Raw genomic sequence first — 10,612 nt, forward strand, 5'->3', positions numbered from 1 at the left:
CTCCGAGCCGGGCCCAGAGGCGGGGCGGGGCTCAGCTGGCCGCTCGCAGGTGGCCAGCTGTAACCCGGCCTTGCCAATGCAGATGTTTAAGACTTAAGGCATTTTTAGTTTGCAATCTATTACTCGTGCTATTAGTCACACTAACCAGCATAAGGTCCTTTCTTCGATGCATTTCAGGTTGTATTTGAAGGCTGGCTACTGAAAGGCCTCAGATTTCCGACTTTGTGCAAGACTTAGCTCAGTTCAGCTCTGTAATCCCTTCTCTTCAGGAACTAGATTCTCTGGAAGCAATTGTTTCTTTTTTCCATATATGCAAAGAAGAAAGTCTTCGCTACCATTTTTCCCTAAGGCAAAATCAAGAAGAACAAATGAAATATTTATTGAAACTTTAATATCTGCTTGGAGCCTAGAGCACTGGGAGAAACTTGCCTTCTAATTGTTTAACTTAGAATGCATGCGATTGATTTCAGAATGTGTGAATAAAAACCGTTAGGCTAACGGGTTTTGGGGTGTGGTTTGGGGGTTGTGTGTGTGTGTGTGTGTGCCATGGATGGAACTCAGGACCTTGCACTGGCAAGGTGGGCACGCGGTGGCACTGAGCTAAATCCCTGGCCATAGGGTAACAGTTTGTTGTTGCCAGTTGCAATCTTATTACTTCTGACTCTTTGTTCTTAACAGGGTTCCTGTGTCCAAGGGCTGTGCAAGATGTTCAGACTTGGTAAGGAACAGGGAGAAACCACAGACGCATCTACTTATGTTTATTTTTATGGTAAAAGTGAAAGAAACTACAATGATGCAACACTTTTTGTAGGGCCCCACAAATGAATGGCCGCTCTGGGTGCAGGAGACAGGACAGAGGTACTCCAGGTAACGCCACTTCTCTCTTGTTGCTCAGCCTATTTCAAAATCCTGCATTTCGCATGCTACAGGCTGTCAGCAATGTGACTCGTTTTTTATTGTAATAAGCACCTAATGTTTTGAGTAATTTATACAATACTGAGCTCCTCCGTAGAAATAAGGACATGTCAATGAAAACCATCTGTTCTTTGATGTCTTATGGCAAAGTACTGAAGAACGCTCTTCAGTTTGGAGAAGACAAACAATGAGGCTGTTCAAAGCAGCCAAGGCGGATGCCTCTCCCATGGATGTAGACACAGGTCACCTTCCTGCAGGGGAACAGTCCTCACCAAGCAAATGTGCTCCAACCCACTGTGGTCCTCTCCCACAGGCCCCCATAGACCCCTTTCTCACCTGAGCATTTGCTTTGAACATTCTATCCCTTACCCCTCAACACTTCACCCTTTGTATTTCTTCACACAATATCTCTTGACGGACTATAACGGAACGCCCTCATTGAGTAACGAACCAACAGCTCTTCCTCTCAGAGAGAAGGCCTTCATTCCACAGTGTCCAGGCTCCCCTGAGCTACACTGGTTCTGCAGGGAATTCCAGAGGGGCCGTTTGTAGAGAATATGATGGGAATTGTGTGTCACAGAGTCGTGCAGCAGGCCAGACCCTGAAGGCTCTCCAAATGCAGGGAGGGAAAAAAATGGAAGAAATAGGGCAGGGAATTTAGCTCAGTGGCGCCATGTCTGCCTTGCAAGCACAAGGTCCTGAGTTTGATCCCTGGTACTGCAGTAATAAAAAAATTTTTTAAAAAAGGAAGAAATAAAGGGAAGGGAAGGAAGATAGGGAAGAGTAAAGCAGAAATAGAAAGAGGAAGGATGGCTGGGCGTGGTGATGACACATGCCTGTAGTCTTAGTATCCTGGAGGAAGTGGAGGCATGAGGATCATCTTGAGTTCAGCGGCTGCCTGGGAATACATAGCAAGACTGTGTCTCAAAAAATAAGAAGGAAGGAAGGAAACAAGGAGGATTGAAGGGAGATAATTGGCCATTTCAAAACAAGTATTTTCTCATTTTTGCAACTGAGGAATGATAAGTAAAATTCTAAATGCACAGGGGGCCGGGATGTCACTCAGTGGTAAAGCACTTGCCTAGCACTTGAACCTCAGGTTGAACCTGAGTTCAACCCCCAGCGCACATGCACTTGCACACACGTTCATGAACACACACATACACACAGCAGTGCACAAAGTACACATTTTTAAAGAGGGGGTCCTTAGGGGGGGCTCATTGGTAGAGCTTGTGCTTAGGTCATGCAAGACCCTAGATTAAACTCCTAGTACCTCCAAACAATTTTTTAAAACAACACTTTTAAAAAACTGAATGAAAAATAAGATACTGAGTCTTGCTGTGTTCTGTGGGCTGGGTCCAAATCTCTGAGCTCAAGGACTCATCCTCAGCTTCTAGCTGGGATGACAGGTGCACACTACGGGGCCTGGTCAAAATATGCATTTTGATGCTGAGACATTTTGATCTGCATTTGATCGTCCTGCCTCAGCTTCCTGAGCGCTGCGATTACAGATGTGTGCCGCCATGCCCAGTTTAGGGGCGGGGTGAGATGGGCAGTGGTTTCTCCTTATGGTCCTGAAAGTTGATGCGGATCCCTTTCTGCTACTAGAACTGAAATCTTAGGCAGAGGCTTTAGCTTTCCCAGTCGTCACATAATTTAAAAGCTCTCCAGTCCTGCTTCAGTAATAAACAAATGGTCTCCTCTCCATAAAAACAATCCTGGGCTGCAGATGTTTTGGTGCATGCCTGTAATCCCAGTGCTCTTGGAGGAAGAGGCAGAGGCAGGAGGATCACAAATCTGAGTCCAGACTGGGCAACATAGCAATGACACACATCAATCCATAATCCCAGGACCTGGGAGCTGAACCAGGACAGTCACTGTAAATTCAAGGCCATCCTGGGCTACTCAATGAATTCAAGACCTGCCTGGAATATATAGTGAGACCCTGTCTCATCAAAACAAAACAAAACAAAAAGTCAAAAAACCAAAAATAAAACTAAAATGTTTGAAGAGGGCTGGGGATGCGGCTCAGCACAAAAGCCCCAGGTTCCATTCCCAATACCAGATCCGCCCCCCCCAAAAGATATTGTCCAATACTATGTCAAAAATACCATTCTTGTATATTAAAAAATTCTTGGGCTGGGATTTAGCTCAGTGGTTCTGCCGCCTGCCTCATAAGGACCGAGTTTGATCCCCAGTATCCCCCCCAAATTTTTGCCCACCTTTGAGCCTTGTTGTCTTTTTCCTGATACTTTTCATTTTGTGCTAATCCAAGGGCTGAGGAAGACAAAAACAGAAAGGATCATTCCAGACCGGTGACTGAGCCCGAGTGTCGCCACTGTGGGAACCCGGCCTTTCTCTTGTCCCGTATCTGCAGGTGTCACCGGCAGCCCTCACCCTCAGGCGTCCCTTGGCTCAGCGACCTAACTTCTGGCCCCTCGCCTCCGACCACACTGTCTTCTGCTTCTCCAAGACCCATCCACAGGCTGCAGTCATCCTGAGGTGAGAGATTAGGGCGAGGACACCCAAAATGACTCCTTGGCTCTGAGCACTGCAGGGGAACCCAGCAGAAAGCATTCTTTTCAATCTCTCCTTTGAATCTGCCACTGTTGCAGGCACCATCAGACTAGTGTTGTTTTCAAACGTTCAGGGATCTCCCGTTTGAAGCTAAGCAAGACCTTAAGTCTGGCACAACACTCAGGAGGTTTTTGGTAGGACAACTCTCCCAGCACCCTATGTGTATGAGGGTGAAGCCACTCCAAACTGGGGATACTGAAGAGCCATTCAGGGCGCTGAGAGTTGGTTCACCCACCTGCTCTCAGCCGGTAGAGTGTACCTCTCTTCCATCTTCAGTAAATGTGCACCTTCACTACCTTTCCTGTGTGACTTGTCCAATTCTTTGTTCAGGGAGAACCTGGACAGGATCCCCTCGGGACCCTGCATCCAGTGACAATCTCTTTCTTGCCAGCAGTCTTGCTGGACAGGACTCCCCTTAGGGGCCCCACCTCACCCCACCCTCCACCTCTGAGCTCTGCCCCCAGCCCAAAGCCTCTCTGAGGCCACCCAGGCAGGCTGAATCACAGTGGGGGCTTCCTTTTTTTTTTTAATACCTGGGATTGAACTGGGGACCTTACACCTTCAAGGCAGGCAGCGGAAAGGGGGGGTCTCCCTTGGTCCCCTAAGATCACACATATGTTGACTACACCTGTGAAGTATGGACTGTTCCCAATCAGCCCTGTGTGCATTTCCTTCTCAGGGGCAGCTTTGGTCTCTTGGGACTTTTCAGATGAGAATCAGTTCTTGGTTTCATCTCTCTAAAATTGTAATAGACACGTGTCACTTTTTTTTTTCCAAAATGGTCCTTTTGAAGCTTCTTGGGCTTGGCCTGAGGGGAAGTATTGTACCTATTTTTTCACCCTCATGGTGGTAGCTTAATTTGGGTATGGAAGCATTGGCCACTGACATTAAGGCCCCAGCCAAAAATCTCTTACCATCTGTTCACTGTTATAATAATGGTGTGGGTAGTTGTAGCTCAGATTTTCTCAAAAATGACACTATTGACATTTTGAACTGAAAAACTATTTGATGTGGACCAGCATTGCAGTATATTTTAGGTTCCTGGGGATGTTTAGCAGAATCATTGGTGTCTACTCACTGCGTGCATCCCCAGGAATGACAAACAGAAATGTCTCCAGACATTATGAAATGTTCCCCTAGGGGGCAAATCGTTTTTGCTTAGGTTGGTGCTTCTCAAACTGTTTTCTTCTTATTAGACCAGACTGTTTGGAAAATGTAACTGAGATCAACAGACAACGTTGTAGAGCGTAGCAGTCAGGATGCTCCACCTTTGGGGGAAAAAAGATTGTTTTGACTCATGGAATCCAAGGAAGGAATAGGACCATCAGGGACTCAAAAATTGGTAGGAATCCCTCACGATCTCTTCACCACTCATTTTTGTATTTTGCCATCTTGAAGGTTTATTTTCAAAAAAGCAGTATTCTTAGTTTTTAAAAAAAATCCCAGAGATTGGCTTTATTGTCTTCACGTGGGTTGAAAGCTTGCCCAAGAATGTTAGAGCATGGAGACAGAGACATGGAAGACCTGGACAGCTCCACTGAGAGTTAAGAAGTTAAATGCTTCCATCAGCATAGATATTTGATAGCTTAGATAGCCAGTACTGGCTTCAAGGCTGAGTAAGAAAATTCCTGATGGGCCAAAGGAAGAACACTTAAGACAGAAAGAACAACACAGGCAAAGACCCATCAGCCAGGGAGAACATGCTGCTATTGCGAACCTATGAGACCATATTGCTGGACTAGAGAGCAAGGGATGGGGGAAAGCAAAACTTGAGACCTTACCTGCTAAGCACTTTTCCTTCGGAGATCCACAAAGAGCTTTGAGAAAGGAACCCATGTGCTGAGATCTATATATTGGTTACTTGGATGGCAGGACTAGAGGCAGACTGTCGTAGAACCCAGACAAGGGAAGGGAAAGGGCCAAGCAGGGGAGGTGCAAAGAGAGCCCTCCAGAAGACAGAGCTGATAGACTTCCAAAGACCATGGGAGGGGTGGAGCTTCAAGGCTCCTATGCCCAGATCCTCTTCATTCTATCCAACCTGGGCGATTTTGATCTTTCTTTAACATGTCTCTGACTGGTCTCAGTCTCCTCCAGTTCCGTGCCATTTTTCCAAACATAATTCTTTCTAAAACACAAATCCAACCAGATAACTCCTCTTCCAACTGTTTTTGTTTGTTTTGTTTTTCTCAGAAAAGGTCTAGGATGAGGCAAGGGAATTGCCTCAAATGTCTAAGGCCCCCCACACTTCGGGAATGACAGAGAATTTCTTCGAATCACGTGCTCTAGGCACCTTGCTTGCTCTATCTGGGTCTCTTAATAGCCTTAGTTTCATCCAGATTTATTCTTTTTTTCTTATACTCAATCAAACACCCTTTCCTCAACCAAATCTTGTCTCTTTTTCCAGAAACGCCATTTTGCCTTTTGCCTTGTCTCTCTCTGCCTCTCTGCCCTAGTCTCTTTGGAAGCCTCTCCGGGATTGCCCTTTTTCTTGGAAAGGAATTATACTCTTCCTTTAAGGGATATAAGAGGAAGCCTTTTTTTTGGGGGGGCTCTTCCAGGCTGTGCGGGCTTTTCTTTGTATTGTGTTCTCTTTTTTTTTCCTCCCCGATTTTCGTGTTTTTAGTGGTCCATGTCTGTAGTGCCTGATGATCAGATTTCCCATGGGGAGTCGGTCCATGTACACAACACATCTTAATGCTCATTTCTTCCCCTTCCCTTCCCCTCTCTCCATGGCTTGGTCCCCTTCTCTTTTGCGAAAGATCTATCTCCTTATTTCCTTTATCTAGCTTTTATTTTGCTCTTTATTTACATTGGGGGTTTCTCGTGTGAGAGAAAACATGCAATACGTAAGCCTGTGTGTCTCGTTTACTTCCCTTAACATTACGGTCTCAAGGTGCATCCAGTTTCCTACCAGTCGTACTGTGTCCTGCATGCTCTCCAGGGATGCTATTATTGTGATTATGCAATACCTTGTAATGTCATTATTTTGTACTTTTCTGTTTCCTGTACCAACCTATGGGCAGAGATTTTTTTTTTTAACTCAGCCTAGTATTTCCTTCATTTAGCTCAGTACACGACACAATGTAAAAAATGAACAAACTGATAACATGGTTGAAAAAGACGAGTAGAAAAATTTGAAAGAAGCTAAGATATATTTTCTAACTCAGAGAGACAGTAATTGCCTTCTCGTACTTTTGAAATTCTCTATTATTTGGGCTGGGGATTTAGCTCAGTGGTGCTACACCTGCCTCACAATCACAAGGTCCTGAGTTCAATCCCTGGTACAAAAAAGAAAAAATCTCTATAATTTGCTAATTCATGATGCCTGGTTAAAAAAAAATCTCTATCATTCAAATATGTAGACAGCAGGTGCAACTTTTCTCAAACTACATTTATTTATTTACTTTATTCTGAGACAGTGGGTCTTGCTATGCTATCCAAGCTGGCCCAAACACCAAGGCTGAAACTATCCTCCTGCCCCAGCCTCTCAAGTAGCTAAGACTACAGGCATAAGCCATCACACCCAGCTTCCAAACTAAATTTAGCAATAGCACATAGGTCTCTAGAGCCAAGTGTCAGAGACCAAAGGAGACCTGAGGCCTAATTGGCATCCTCTGTGAGCACAAAGATGAAAGGCTGCACTCAGGGCTGACTGCATATTTCATATTTTAGGGAAAAGTTAAGACAGCTGAGGTTAAGTTGTTTTTTTGTTTTTTTGTTTTTTTGTTTTTTTTTTTTTGAGACAGGGTCTCACTATGTAGTTGAGACTGACCTGGAACTCACTATGTAGCCCAGGCTGGTCTTGAACTCACAGGGAGCCTCCTGCCTCAGCCTCCTGAGTGCTGGGAGTACATGCGTGTGCCACCAAGCCCAGCTATGTTTTTTTTAACCCACGTTTATTTAGCAGGATTTTACCAGAAAAATACCTTTGTTGTTTATTTATTCTACTTATCATTTTATTTATTTATTGGTACCAGAGATAGAACTCAGGTCCTTGTGCTTGCAAGGTAGGCTTGTCACTGAGCTAAATCCCTGGCCCTATTTATATTTTGTGGGTTTTGTTTTGTTTTGTTTTTGGAACCAGGGATTGAACTCAGGACCTTGTGCTTGCAAGGCAGGTGGCAGAACCACTGAGCTAAATCCCCAGCCCTCCCTATATATATATATATATTTTTTTTTTGTTTTGTTTGTTTGTTTGTTTGTTTTTTAATGTATTTATTTTTGTTTTTTGAGGCAGGATCCTGGTATGTCATTCAGGCTATCCTTGAACTCACTGTGTAGCCCAGGTTGACCTCCAACTTCCAGTGATCCTCCAGTCTCAGCCTCCCAAGTACTGGAATTACAAACCTGGGCCATCACACCCACCTAGCAGGCCAGCATTTTCACACCTTCTGAGGCTGTACAGTGAAAGCATGTTCTACAGCAGTGGTGGCAAAACTATGGCACACATATTATGTTTGTTTTAGGACAAAAGATGTTAATGTAGAGTTGTGTTTCTAAAACCTTAGTATTCAGGTTTAAAGGTAGTGTTGGCACTTTATGACAATTAAGTGGGTTTGGGCCTGCAGTTTGGGCACTTGTCTCTAAAAGCTTTGCCATCTCTGGTCTAGCACATTTTCTGGCCTTAGATCTCCAGCTCTTACCACTTTCATAAACTTTATAAGTCTCTATTTCTTAATCTAAAAAAACAGAGGCTGGGAATGTTGAGTGTTTGCCTAGCATGTATGAGGCTCTAAGATGGTTCCCAGTATGGCAAAAGAAAAAAGGTAAAAAGGAAACAGCAGTAATAATTTGTTTTGGTAATAGCTTTATTGGGATATGAGTCACATGTCATAAAATTCACAGATTTACAGTGCACACCTCAATGGTTGTTAGTATATTCAGTTTTGTACAACCACCGCTGCAATCCAAGCTCAGAACCTTTTTACCACCCCACAAAGAAGCCCGGTATCCTTTAGCAGTCACTTGCATTTCCTTCCACCCTCCACTCCCAGGCAGCCTGAATCTATTTCCTGTGTATGGATTGGCTTTTTATGGACATTTCTCATGAACAAAATCAGACAGTATGTGGTCTTTTGTGACTAAATTTATTTAGCATAATGTTTTCAAGATATGCCCATATTATAGCATTTTTCAGTACATGCTTCCTTTTTATGGTCAACTGATGGACATTTTGGTTATTTTTACTTTTTGGCTATTAAATAATGCTGCTATGCATATTCATGTACAAATTTTTATATAGATGTCGATTTTCATTTATCTTGGATTACATGTACGAGTGGGATTTTTTCGGCTATATGGTCACTCTGTGTAATTTTTTTTTTTTGGTACTGAACATAGGACCTTATGCATACTAGGCAAGTGCTATGCAAGTAAGCTGCCAGTCCTTTTTATTATTTTTTTTTTTAGATAGAATTTGCTAAGTTGCACAGGTTGGCCTTGAACTTGTAATCCTTCTGTGTCTGCCTTCACAGTAGCTGAGATTATGCCAAGCTATGTTTAACATTTTTGTGGAATTGAATCTGTATTTTTTTTTGAGACAGGGTGTAGCTATGTAGTTCAGGCTGGCCTTGAACTCACTAAGTAGCCCACGTTGGCCTCGAACTCATGGTGACCCTACTGCCTCTGCCTCTGGAGTGATGGGGAAACAGGCATGAGCCACCATGCCTAGTCCTGCATTATTTAGATACGTGTATGGGTCACCGTACTCTAAATAGGTGTTCTAAATTAGCATATGGAACCATCCTCTTACTTCTAGAGATCTTGGTTGGGTAAGTTCTAACTTGTAGAATGTTCCTGCAAAATCACTTACTTTGGCTGGATGATGAGAGAATAAAGACACAACTAGGGAGGAAGCAGCAAAGAGGAGATTGGAGAAATAAAGATGGCTTTATAAATTCCAGGTTCTTCAAGTCTTGAGTTCCTTTTCAAAATATTTTCATGAAGAACTCATTCTGTGCATATTTTGTTGTTATTCCCCTAGTAATATCACATGGGTATCGCCATTTTGCATATTTTCCATTATTCCAAATGGGAATTTTGAAAATAATTGATCATTCTTGTTCCTTTTATGGGAACAGTAACATTTGCTCTCTTGTAGTAGTTATCCTTACAAAATTATTTTGACTTTTCACCTAAGTATGCTTACCCACTGTGATTCTTAAATGTGTGGTTCCAATGGAGTACTTTGGTTCAAGACTGCACATACAAGCAGGAGCTTGGTTTGGTTTTGTTTTCTTTTCTTTCACTCCCATTTGTTTACTGTGCATTAGACAGAACCTGAGTGCAGTAACTACCTGCCTAACACCTCATAATTGACCACTGTCACTACAACTAAAGAGGAAATGGATAATAAATGCACCATTTGTGTGGGTGTGTACAAGCCTTTTAACTTCATTTTTTTTTTCAACTTCATTCTTTTGAGTGTGCTGAGGGTCTATGGTAAAATTTTTGTTGTTCTTGTTATTTTGTTTTTTTCTTGGGGGTAGAACCCAGTGCTTCATGGTTAGTAACCACACGCTTTATCACTGAGCTACATTACCAGCCCAGAAGTTCTTAATCCATGATTGGTTCTGGGGTCTGAAACTGTACGTGTGTGTGTGTGTGTGTGTGTGTGTGTGTGTGCACGCGCGCGTTAATGTATGGAAATCTCTGTGCATTTTTCTGGGGAAAAATTCCATACTTTTCAATAGATTCGTATAACGGTCCACGACTGCCGGAAAGTTCCCTGCTTTGTTGCTAGTGCTGGTCAGGTTTGCAAAAAAGATACAATTCTTTTCGTTCTGACATTCACCAGGCAAAGCCTGAGCCTCTGTACCCTGAACAAAAATGGCGGAAGGTGCTTCCCACGCAGCCCCTCACGCAGAAAGGGTAAGAGGCCTCTCGGCCTTCCCTTCACCTTCCCGCACCTGACCCCGGAAGGACTCCTCCTCCCGCAGCCAGCCTCTGCCGCTCGGCTCCAGGCTGCGGCAGGGAAGACACGCATGGGCGGGCCGCACCTTGCCTGGGCCGACAGGTACTGGGAAGAAAGGGCGCGCCGTGGCAGTCTGTCGGGGTCAGGGCGGAGGCCGCGGGGCGAGGAGGGCAGTGAACAGGCTGCAGTGCTAGTCCTCGCGGTCCG

General features: G+C 44.0%; 1 protein-coding gene across 1 annotated transcript in view; it reads left to right on the plus strand.

Annotated features, from left to right (window-relative positions):
- The first annotated feature begins 10,384 nt into the window (after window positions 1-10,384).
- Miga1 (mitoguardin 1) overlaps window positions 10,385-10,612 on the plus strand; it is a 69,847-nt gene continuing 69,619 nt past the window's right edge. The window contains exon 1 of the mRNA XM_033758065.1: window positions 10,385-10,507. The gene's annotated coding sequence lies outside the window, so the exon portion shown is untranslated. The remainder of the gene's footprint in view (window positions 10,508-10,612) is intronic.

The sequence above is a fragment of the Fukomys damarensis genome, unplaced genomic scaffold (assembly GCF_012274545.1).
Source record: "Fukomys damarensis isolate Sample0158 unplaced genomic scaffold, DMR_v1.0_HiC HiC_scaffold_33, whole genome shotgun sequence".
Lineage (NCBI taxonomy): Eukaryota > Metazoa > Chordata > Mammalia > Rodentia > Bathyergidae > Fukomys > Fukomys damarensis.